A 13177-nucleotide genomic window follows, 5' to 3' on the forward strand; every position below is an offset into this window, starting at 1 on the left:
GCTCTAGTGTGGAAAAAACATGGGTACTCAGCGTAAAGCAGAGGCCTTTTTTCTACTCTAACAAAATTATAAGGTCTTCAGGAAATTTAAAAATTGGTTGAATCATTAACCATTAGCTATATGTATTATATTCAGGAACACTTTGCTGTATTAATAGTTCCCAAACATATTTCATTTTCAAAGTGTCACTTAGTCTTTATAAAATAACAAGTAAAAAGTGAAAACTATTAATTCAACACAAAGACACAGACAGTTAACTTACTTCACAGTTTTGTGCAGTCATCCAGTTGGGAATCCACCAAATAATAAAAACTCCCCAAGCTGGCTGTCATATCTTTCAGCTCGGTAAGGACCATATTCTTATTCTTCAAGGAGACATGCCAAAGGAATGTCTCATCAATGAGGTCCTCACCGCTTATTGCCAAACTAAGCTTCAAATTTAAGGTAAAGTAGTAGCTCAAGCGAAACGGTTAGGAGCACAGGCTCTGGAATCAGACCACTTGGGTTTGAATCTTCTGCACTGTGACTTTGGACAAGTTACTTACTTAGTGTCAGTCTCTTCTTTCTGCAAAATAGGTATAAGCCACAGTTTTCTCATTCTGTAAAATGGGCATAACAACACCAACATCTAGAGTTTCTGTGAAGACGAGATGCGAATGTATGTGCAGAATGCTTGGCATATAAATTTTACTCAATAAACATTAGCTTCATTATAATCTATGTACAGTGCAAGAGATATGTAACACATGCTTGCCAGATAACAAATTATTCCTTAAGTCTCATTTCCATACTCCCTAGGAGTCTCCTTTACCACAGCTATTTGCTAGACTCCAACAAAGAACACTATAGCCCCATTATCAACAAAAGTATAATTCTACTCCAGTGCCTAAAAATTTGGCACCTGTTTGATAAATCCAGTTGCTTCAAGGTTAGGACCACACCCTGTCTGGCAAGGCTCCCTTAACACAGAGTTCCATTATGTCCCTAATCCAAACAAAATGAATTTACTGATTGTAAATACAAAACCCTTAGCCACATTACTGGCTACTACAACCAACTCAATGGTTAATTGTTATATAACTTATTATAAAAGATTTCAGGGCTTCCCTGGTGGCGCAGTGGTTGAGAGTTCGCCTGAACATATGATAGTCAAAATCAGTTTTTAATACTTTTCACACTTGCCTTTCTAATCCCTAATTGAATGCAAATTTAAGTTCCCTTCAAAAGGGCTTTAAACACAAGGGTCTATAAACCCATTAATTCATAATGATATTTTTAAATAATCACTGCCAACCTTTGGAAGTTACTAGGTTACCAACTCATTACGCTCAATATGAAAACTGACAAAGGGAACCAATCAAATAAAAGAGGAACAAGTTTCTAGATTAGACAGTTCTGGCCCAAAGAAGGTAAAATACACCAACATAGAGCAATGGGTGGTTGAATGACTACCTTTAATTTGAATGACTATCTCTAAAAAAGTATTCAGACTGTGTGTGTGTGTGTGTATGTGTGTGTGTGTTTGTGTATTTATAAGGCGAGGAGTATCTAAAGAACTAGAACTATGTAGTAACCCCAGATGCCAAGTACCTGAACGGAAAGTATTTTTATATGAAGTGGTAACCTGATAAACCACCCTTTTCAGCATACAGATACACCCATTGTAAGAACAGGAAGTATACTGGAAAAACCATGAAACTAGAAGAAATACAATAAAAATTAAAGAAAATAGAGTAAGAAACGTGAGAGAAGAGAAGCTATTCAAGTTAGAAATGAGAAGCAAGCAATAAATCCATAAACTGTAATGAATGGAATTCTTCCGTAACAGACCATAGTTAGGCCTTTCCAGTTGTTTTCTAGTATGGTAGAATGCTTTATATGAGCTCCCAGCAGAAATGAAAATAATAAATCAGTGGTAACAAGATAAATTCTATACAATCTTCCAAGGGTCTGCCCATTCTCAATCTGAAAAGTGTGGAATCATACACTTTTAGAACTAAAAAAGATGTAAGGATTACCTAGGACAATGCATTTGTTGAACAGTTAGAGAATTTGGGCCTAGCCCAGTCTGACTTGTCCAAGGTCACGCAGACAGTTAATGACAAAGAAAGCAACAATTCTCTACTTTTCCCCAATTCCCAGCCCAATTCTCTACATTAATAGAACTTCATTAGTATTTTTCATTAGTAGAATATTTGGACAAATAAGAAATCCCTTACACACATTTGCTACCTGGTAAATCATTTTCCACATTTTTATGTGGAATAACTGAAAAAGAGGAGTTTCTAGATTTTTCTATCATTGCTTTAAATCTTAAAATTTTACTATTGTTGTTCGTTTCCAAGTTCTATCATATCATACTATCTTGCTTTACCTTTCACTCAGCCTAAAAAAGTGAAAAGGAAACATCAGTAAGCCTTTTTATAAAGCTACCACAATAACTCATTAAAATACTTTAAAATAAATTCTGTTGACATTTTTCTTGCTAGTTCTTTGAAGACACTATTGCTATCACACTAAAAACTTGTAGATAAGAAAAAATAATAATAAACACATCAAAATGTAGTTACAGTTAAGTAACCAGACTTTAACCTCCCCCAACATGGGTAGTCCCTCAGTTTCTACTGAATAAGGAAATAAACAAACAAAAAAGGACACTAATTGTAAAATAAATCTCACTGCATAGCACTCTCTAAATCATGTACTCTGTACACAAAATAGAAGAGGAAAAAATACAAGTAAATGTCACAGAGGAGCAAATCATTCCCTACTGCATTCAGGGTTCTCTTAATTCAAAAAGAAAATGTTTCTCTACTACCACCTTTAACTCATTTCAAATATTCAAGGAATTCAAGAAAATGTAGAAAAAGTTTAAAAATATGTTCTTGGAATCATATAAGTACCATATATATAACCATCTGTATCTTTTAAGTAGCTCTGCTGCTTTAGGCATCTTTCATTGAAACTGAGGGGGAGGGCAGGGGAAGTGAAGTACTTAGATCTTTTTCAAAAGTATATTTTCATTTCCATGTGAATGAAACACAAATTGATGTTTTTTTGTATTCTGGTGATATATGCAAAGCCAAAGCAGGCCTTGGAAACCTGAATAAGCTCACCTTAGCTTCAACCATGCTAAAATGAAACAACAACAACAAAAACCCCACAAAGTCAATATGATCAAGGGAACAGGCTGACTTCTCTATGCTTGGCCTTTTTGCTGACACCCCAGAACAGTTCCAGTACTCAGAGGACAGGCTGCAATTACTCACTCCCCAGACCTGAAAGGCCGGTTCTTTCACATTGTTCTCCACTTCCCATCATTGGCCACTTGGGCCTACCTGGTGTCACATTACACTCAGGCAGCATTTGTAGCACCTTGCAAAACCATATCACATACCTAGACCTGTTCTTACCTGTGGTCTCAAGATTAACCCTTTTTCTGAGCATGTTCTGAAAACAAGAGAATTTAAAACCAAAGAGAAACACCCAACAATAATCAGATAGTCTTTTAACCTTGGTCATGAAAAAAAAAATTTACTTTCCCCAAGTGGCTGAAAGTGATAATTGTCAAAAATGTCATTTATTGGTGTTTTTATTATGCAAATCAACTGACTGAAGGAACTTTCTTCCCTCCAGCACGCAAAATCTAAACTCCGACAAAAACACACCTAGCTCGGGAACACAAATATGCTGAAATGTGCTTATCAGCACGACCTGATCAGGCAGTTAACATTTTCCTTTCTGTAACAAACAAGAATCAGCTCACAAGAAAACTGTTTCATTTCTGTGGTTGTTTATTCCCCTGTTTAATATTATCATCAGAGAAAAGATACGCTCTAGTCCAATGGTTCCCTCACCTGAGAATATGGCAGATTCCCATCAATAACAGTGTTTCCTTCTGGCCCAAAGTGAAGGGGAAAAGCCAGGGATGTTGCTGTGAAGTCCCACAGGAGATTTTGCTACAGGACACAGCTCCTGCCATCTCTAACTCCCACACTGCACAATACTCTTCTAGAAGAGACTGTTACTCTGTCATGAGAAGTTTCACTCTTAGGAAGAGACACACCATCAGGTGAAAACAAAATCAAAGGTTACATGAAAAGCTTAACGGCCACAGATTGTATTATTAGGTGATAGGAGCTCTGTGTTCAATTGATGGGTCATTACTACCTTTACTCTAGCTCCCCTTGTGGTTCTTCACCCTGCAATAGGAGTAATTAACCAAAAATGAAAATATGATCAACTTACTTCTCTACTTAAAACTAATCAACGCAACACCATAAATCAACTATACTTCAATTAAAAAGAAAAAAAAGGGACTTCCCTGGTGACGCAGTGGTTAAGAATCCGCCTGCTAATGCAGGGGACACGGGCTCAAGCCCTGGTCCGGGAAGATCCCACATGCTGCGGAGCAACTAAGCCCGTGCGCCACAACTACTGAGCCTGTGCTCTAGAGCCCGCAAGCCACAACTACTGAGCCCACGTGCCACAACTACTGAAGGCCGCGCGCCTAGAGCCCATGCTCTGCAACAAGAGAAGCTACCACAATAAGAAGCCCACACACTGCAACAGAGAGTAGCCCCCATGTACCACAACTAGAGAAAGCCCACGTGCAGCAACAAAGACCCAACGCTGCCAAAATTAATTAATTAATTAATTAATTTTTAAAAAACCTAAGCAGTGGCTTCCACTGCCTATAAGAAAAACTTCAAATTCATTAACAGGGTTGAAGTGGCTCTTCATGATGTCCCAAAAGGTATGAGAAAAATGCAGCCAGTCAGATTTGTAAAAACGGGGTATCTGATCACCTGCACCAGAAGACTGACTGGGAATGTTCACGGACCAAGTTTAAAAAGGACACCTCTGTCACAATTTTTTTACTTCTCTTCACTCCCATCTCAAAAATAGGTACACCAGCATTTCTGAATTTTATAGTCTCTCATGGCCCCCTTACCTCACCCCCGAATTAAAGAAGCCCAAGTCGGCCCTGCCCCAATTCCCCCCAGCACCCTGTATGTACTACCCTTTCCCAGGCTTCATCTGTGCTGAATGATAGGCTCAATCCAGATCTCTCCACATCTTCTTGGGTGATCATAACCTTTTATACCTGTGGCATTTTAGTGGCCTCTTCCAAGTCACAGTGGGACCAGACTTAAGGATATAAACTCTAGAGATGCAAAGCATTTTCACCTTTTCCCAAGTCACCAACAAGTTTGATGGACTCAAAGATCCTTGTGCACAAAACTTCCTGCTCACTATGTGTGAGAATATCCCCAATTTCATAGCATACCCTTTTTCTTCTTTAAATAATAGAAATCTAGTTTAAATAAGTTTGGATATAATCAAACGATTCTGGCGCTACATGTCAAGATCCTTAAAATGGGATTCTTCCTACAATCATCCTCGTTAAGTACCTGGCTCTCACCTAAGATGCTAAACTCAATGACACCAAAAAAACTAGAAGCAGTAAAACCACAAGATGAGAGATGAGAAAGTGGAGGGGCGTGGGCTTAGTATAAATTACACATGTAACTTTATATCTTCCTATTGTACATATCTTAAGTTGAAGCAAACTTTAAATATCATTCACAAGTAATATAAAGATTTATAATACAGGGAATTCCCTGGCAGTCCAGTGGTTAGGACTCCACGCTTTCACTGCCGAGGGCACGGGTTTGATCCCTGGTCGGGGAACTAAGATCCCACAAGCCGCATGGTGTGGCAAAAAAAAAAGATTTATAATACAGAACAGTTCAATTTTTAGGCCTTCCACAACATCCATTTTCAGAAGAAACCATGGTCTACTGATTGACTTGGTGGTAAAAAAAAATTGGTGAATATTTAGTGAACTTCCCCTCAGCTCAGCACTGTGGGAAAGACAAAGAGATACTGCATGGGCTTGTTCCTGTGAAGCTCACAATCTAGTTCAGGAAACAAGACCAAGAGAGAAAACAACTGAACACCAAAAGTTAGCATTTAATTAAACGCTAATAAAGCTGATCAATACTGTAGCATTTCAGGAAAGGGGATGGTCAAATGGATCAAGGGAACACTTCAGACAATAAAGGACTTAAACTCAACCTTAAAGTGACATAGGATGTGGAGAGACCACAGGGAAAGGGAAAGTGTGTGTATGTGCATGTTTGCTTATATGTGCATACATGTGTACATATGTGTGTGCATGTGTGTGTGTGTGTGTGTGAGAGACAGAGACAGAGACAGAGACAGAGAGAGAGACAGAGAGAAGGCTGAGACACAGAAGAATAAAGAGAATCAAAACCTACCAAAGTAAGTTTGGAGATAGTTAACAGCCTGACCAGAGCTAAGAGTTGACAATGGGAAATAGTAGAAAATGTGGTTAAATAAGCAAAGCAAAACCAATTATGGAGGGTCTTGAAAGTCAGGCAGTGGAATTTAGGCTTGATTTGGAAAGAAGAAGTGCAAAGTTCCTGGAGGTTTTCATATCCGGTTGCAACAACAGAGTGTGCTCCCAAGATTACAAAGCCCAGTGCAAGTGGGATCTGGTAACTACCATCTAAAAATGATGAGGACAGTTTAAACAAACATTCCATAGCTTGACTGCTACACTGATAACTTCTAGCCACTGATGTGTATACTGTCCTCCTTAAATTCTTCATTAATTACTTGTAATAGAGATTCTCAACAATGGTTTTTAAACTACCCAAGGTGTGGGGAAGTTATTTAAAACAAACAAAAATCACTAGTTTACTTCAACTTTTTGTTCTCTGCCTAAGGATTGGAAGAAGGGAGAAATAGGAAAATAAAATTTTCAAAAAGATAATACTTATTACGATATAACCTTTCTTACAAGTTATTCAATTGAACATCAAAATTGTCCTACATCCATTTGGATACCAGTGAAACTTTGAAATATATGAACTCACTGCATCTATGGATGATTGTATATTGCCATTTAGTATTAAGTATTTTGAAAAGATGATGCTGATTCAGTTAGTGAAGAAGGATATGATATCCATGACAGATGAAAGTTTCTTAGTCACTTAATAGAGACTTCTATCACCAACTTTCAAGGAATCTACTTCCTTCCAGGGTGATGTTTAAAAGAGAGATACTCCTGTAAAAATGTCTAGCTGTATTAAACTTGCTCTTTGTTAGAAGTATTTTCTGCTTTATGGCTTTGCCTTACTCTTTGGAAGTTCAAGAATTCAAAGTTGCTTTAGTAGATATAACAGGCACTTATTAGATTTTTAAAAATACTTCAGCATGAAGACACATCCAGAAATTGTACAATAGCACAATAAGGTCCACTTATGTGATCATTTGTTGGTAATATCTTAGTGTCTAATAAGTGCTTTTACAATTTATAAAGCAAGACATATATACTACTTTACGTAATTCTTAAACATCTCTACAACCACTGATGTTTTTGCACAGATACAAAAAAACCATGATACTTATCCTCAAGGAATTTAAGAAAGAGATGATAACAAATTAGAAATAAATAAGAAGAAAGTAATAGCTACTATTTACATGTGCCAGGCCTTATGCTACAGTATGTTGCTATATCTGTCATTTAATCTTCGTATCAGTAATAACCATGCATTGACAAAGCCAACCAAATAAGGGCAAAAGGACTTTGTCATGGTCACCACCATACTCCCACAGCTTACACAGACGGCCCATGGTAACTATTTGTCAAAGGAAGACTCAAGATGCTCAGAGAGTTTGAGCACGTCTGACTTCAGCTCATGCTCATTCATCTATTCATACACTCCACTGAGTGCCTACAACATGTTAGACTCTATTCTAGGTGGCAAGAATACAGCACAGAACAAAACAGACCAAAACTTCTGCCTTTGAAGGGCTTCTAATCTGGTGATCTTGATGTTCCCCCTCAAAATATTCTGCTTTAAAAATGTGAGACTGTCACGCAATACAGTTATCTTACAACCCATGAACAGAAGAAACTCTGCCCCTCTCCTCCCATGTCTAACTTCCAGCTACCTCTCGATCCCTGGCAACTAGACACAGAAAATGCGACCTCTCCCACTCGAAGTGGACAGTAAGAGTTGAGGGAGAATTTCTTACCTTTCAGACCATCTGTAGGCACATAAGGAGAGGCGAAGGGAAAATTTGAGGTGAAAATAGATACAGCTAAATCCAATGGCTGACTTCTTCCAGGCAAACCTCAGGGCCTCTATTTCACTTTAATTTTTAATTTGACTTTGAGTTAATTGAAATTTAACAACAACCAAAAAAGTTTATTGGAATTTTTTTAAAGCATTCCCTTCACAAATATAAACACTTCAAGGAAGAAGAGAAAATTCCCCCTGTATTATCTTTTCCCATATACTAGGTGGCCTTCAGAAATCATATCAGTACTATCTACATTCTTTTATTTATTTCACAAGTGCTCACTAGGGACCTATCTGCCAGACACCAGTGGGTAAGGGAGGACAGGGAAGAAACACTATGACGCTACGGGCAATCAGTCTATCAGCTAAGACAAAAGATGTAGCAGAAGTGGCAACAAAGCTTATTCTCCCATATTATTCAGTAATTATTTGCTGGGGGGACATTGCAGATAGAAGAAGCTAAGGAAAACCTAAAAGGTTAAATCACCGAATAATAGGTAAAATAGTAATTTAATGAAAACAAACCTTTTCCTAAAAGGACACAAGATTTAGCATCAGAAGACCTGCATCCAAATCCTAGTCCTGCCATTTACTAACTTTATTTTCTTGGATAAGTCAACCTCTGTGGCCTTCCTTTCATCATCTTAAAGTTGTACCTAGTAAGATTTTCCTTTGTAAACCATAAAGTGCTCTAAAAGTTTTTAAAACTACTGATAAACCAAAATACAAATTAAATACAAAAATAAATTAATGCTTGTCAAAATTTTGAGACCAACATACTAGCTTATCATTTCATATTGCATGTATACCATAGATACAAATTTGAATGCCAGTCTTTTATGACCTATAAAAATTTCACAAAAGTAAACACATTTTATATTTTCTATATCAAACATCTAATTGTGATCCATACAACCCATATAACACAAAACAAGACTACAACATGCCTAGAATCAACAAGTGACAAAAGTTTAATGAAACAAGCTTTATACCTAACTGGTCTCCCTAATGGGAAATTAGAGCAGCAATTGTACATCTGTGTCTCTGTTCCTCTCATCGTGGTTTAACTGACAGGAAGCAGAGAACAAGATATGGCATACAAACGTCAAGTATTTCCTGCCTTCTCTGCTACATCTTTATGTCTTGTTTTATAAATAGTCCAATAGTTTATGTGAAAAGGTATCAAAGCCTGGTGTCAGAAGTATAAGATAGAATTGGTAAAGAGTGTTTATGAAGACAGAACAATTAAAAAGGTATTCTGAGGTTGGGATCTAAGTTCATTACACACATGAAGACTCGTTATTAATAGATTTCTTAAGAAGTATTCTTAGGAGTAAGTACCTTACAAATTAAGACTTGAAAACCACAATGAGTGAGTAAAAAAATCAAGTCTCTGAACAACAGAACAGCCCCCAAACTATTTTACCCAACTGGTTAGGTAAATAACATGTGACCACCTAGACAGAAGATGCTCTCCCCACCCTGCCTTTACCTCTCAAAAAAGATAACTACCACCAAAAACAAAACAAAAAACAAAAAATAACTTTGAACAACTGACTCAAAACAGCAGGACAGACACCTTGCCTCTTTGATCTCTGGTCATTTTTACCATGGCTTCTTGTGAGCACTTCTCCCCGATTACAATTTGTGTTCCCCCCCAATCAAACTACCTCCACTCCCTTGCTCTCTTCTCAGTATATCCAAAACATGGCTCACATTATCTATTCACATATGTTCTCCAACTATATGCAAAGCAAATAGAACTCCATTCCCAATAGGTGAATACTTATTGCTGTTTTAAGTCATTTTAAGCAAGCTTGCAATTAATTACAACTAAAACAGAGATGCTCACTTTTCTTCATGCCTAGCTGCCTCCCCAACTAATAATTCCTAAGAATCACCTCAATTCATCACTCATATGTGTCATATTCCATAAAACCTTGGGCACAATACAGCCATCTTCTCCATTGGTCAATTCTTACCTAAGCTATAAGTTACCACAACTACAATTTCACCAGGCTATAGTGGCTATTTGTCTCTAGGTCAATGTCCACAATGACTCAATATTTTACTACAAGTAAGCTCATCTTATGGTCTTTCTTTCCTAAAGAGAATTTAATATACATGTAATAATCAGATTTAAACATGGCACCATGTTCCTAAAGCAAGTAACATTTCTTAAATGAGTATCTTGGAAAACAATTTCATTTTTATTCAGTATTTTTCAATGAAAATATCTAGTTCATTCTTTTCAACAGTGTTAAGAGCTACTAGTGCCTTCCTAGCATATCTTTAGTATATTTCTGCTCTTACTTGTAAATGTATTACCCTCAACTGTCCCCAGTATCTAGGGAATAAATGCTCCCTGAACCCTAAGGGAATTGTCCATTTCCTTACACATTAGCTCCCTTCCCACAGCCTCTGGCTCTGATGCTTGGGTCGAACCACCCGAAAATGGTCAGAAAAGTCTCAGGACATCTGCAGAGAACCTGGCGTCTACCATTTCTCAACAATCAAATATGCTAACAATGGTGAGCAGCTGTTCTATTCTTCCAAGTGCAGACGAACAGTACACCTTCCTTTCAGTTTATTCGGAAGACTAACAGGTTATAAATGATCCTATAACAGCCCACATATTTGTCTCTGATCCAAAGACGAAAGGATCAAATATAACACCCAGCTTAACAGTTCATGCCATAAAATGTTCTGAATAAACAAATAACACAAATTTCTGTTTCTAAATATGAACTGTCTCTCAAACTAAAACACATATAACGTTAATTCAGATTATTCTAATTTAAATCTAAAATCTTCACATTCTTTTTCTTTATGCTTTAATATATGTGTGTTTTGTGTGGTATATATTTAACTTTATATAAATAGTATAATACTGTATATATTCTTCCAGCATAATTTAACAAGCTTCTTCAAGACATAAAATTCTAAATAAACACAAAGATTACCTGGAAAGGAATTTTAAACATTCACTAGGACTCAGTGCTTAGAAAAATATTATTACCAAAGAAAGATAAATCATGATTATTAGGCTTCAATTACAACAAACAGAAATATCTAAGATGCAAAAAGCAGCCCATCTTCAGTGATGCCTCTCACAAAGTGTTCTGACCTTCTGCAGAACAAAGGCTATAGCCCACCTTAGGAATGCCATGTGTAGAGATCTTAACAAGAAGCTTGGGGGTCTAACATTTTCTATCTTGCCTAAAAGGTACAGGCTACACACCGCCACCAACACAGCAGCGGGGGCTTCCCTGGCAGTCCAGTGGTTAAGACTCTGCACGTCAAACGCAGGGGGCACGGGTTCAATCCCTGATCCGGAAACCAAGATTCCACATGCCACACAGTGCGGCCAAAACCACAAAATACGGCATTGGTTCCATCAGCATGGATATGTTCTAAATTGCCATAAGAAAATCTCTGTCTGCTGTACTCCCCAGCATCAAGAATTCTCCCTAACAGACAGTAAATAATTGTTGAATGAAATCAATGAATTATATAGGATGAAAAGGAACATAATAATAAAAATAACAAATCCAGGAGCCCCCTGAATTGCATGACTTTTAAGAACCCTTCCAACTATAAAATCCTATGACTTCTACTTTCATTTGTTCCTCTTTGTCCCTGCCACTACTTATACGGACACTGTGAAAAAGAGCTCAAAAAAGAGAGCCAAGAGATGACTGCAAAAGCAAAACACTGGATTAAGATCTGTTTCCCTTTTTATAACAACTCCCACATTTACATTATTAAATTTTGGAAATCTTATATAAAGATTCCATATCAAGTTTATAACAAAAAAAGTCACTAAAGATGCAAGAATTACTATCATTATAGTAAGAATTTTAAGGAAACAAGATGACACCCATATCAGGAAGCAAGATGAAACACTAATTATGGCAATAAATCTGGTTAGATGTAAAAGTCTGATTTGGGGTATTAGCTACTTAAAAGTTTATCAGTGTCAGTTAATACTATATCAATTATGTTTTATGAATCTTTGTTCTAAAATGTGTTTTTGAAAAACATTTGAATGTGTGATGATTCTAAAGACTAAATTATTTCTAGCAAACTATAGCTCCAATGGATCTCAACTGGAAATTATCATTTACTCATCAGAAGTATGCCTAGAGGACTTCCCTGGTGGCACAGTGGTTAAGAATCTGCCTGCCAATTCAGGGGACATGGGCTTGAGCCCTGGTCCAGGAAGATCCCACATGCGGCGGAGCAACTAAGCCTGTGTGCCACAACTACTGAGCCTGTGCGCCTAGAGCCCGTGCTCCACCACAAGAGAAGCCACTGCAATGAGAAGTCTGAGCAGAGAAGAGTAGCCCCCGCTCGCCATAACTAGAAAAAGCCCGCGCGCAGCAATGAAGAGCGAACGCAGCCAAAAATAAAAATAAATAAAATAAATTTATTAAAAAAAGAAGTATGCCCAGAGCCATCTTGTTAGTTATGTGGGACAGATACACGGTCCTATTATAACTTAATTCTGAATCTACCTAATCTCCTTCACTGAAATGGTGATTTTTTTTTAACTGATGTAGAGTTTATTCACTTTTTTTTTTAAATCAACTTCTACTCCTCAACAAATTAAACATTATTTCTCAGTTATATGTAAATGTGGGGCAAAAATAAACTACCCCTTAAATAGCACAATTTACTATGAAATAGTTCAACCTAAGAAAGAATACATTGACATACCCATCACCCGGCTTCACATTACATTAACACTTTTCCATAATTTGTTTCAGATTCTTAAGAATAAAAAAGTCAAATATAGTTAGAATCTTCTATATATCCCTCACCAATCTCCTCCGACTATTCTAAAATTGATGTTGCCCCAACTGTCTATATTTTTATACCTCTATTTCATACATATCAATAATAATATTGTTTTTATGTATATAATAGGGATTATAATGTCCTATCAATATTTGTTTTTTATTCAAAATTATGTTTGAACTAATTAAACTCTAGTCAATAAATGACAGGCATGCTAAACTGCTTAGTGTTTAGTGGTCAAATATACTAATGTTTGCAAC

The 13177-nt window shown here is 36.9% G+C and overlaps 1 protein-coding gene across 4 annotated transcripts in view; it reads right to left on the minus strand.

Annotated features, from left to right (window-relative positions):
- ELF1 (E74 like ETS transcription factor 1) overlaps window positions 1-13177 on the minus strand; it is a 103902-nt gene that overhangs the window by 55346 nt on the left and 35379 nt on the right. The gene's annotated exons all lie outside the window — the stretch shown is intronic.

This window comes from Neophocaena asiaeorientalis, unplaced genomic scaffold, assembly GCF_003031525.2.
Source record: "Neophocaena asiaeorientalis asiaeorientalis breed wild unplaced genomic scaffold, Neophocaena_asiaeorientalis_V1.1 scaffold271, whole genome shotgun sequence".
NCBI classification, from domain to species: domain Eukaryota; kingdom Metazoa; phylum Chordata; class Mammalia; order Artiodactyla; family Phocoenidae; genus Neophocaena; species Neophocaena asiaeorientalis.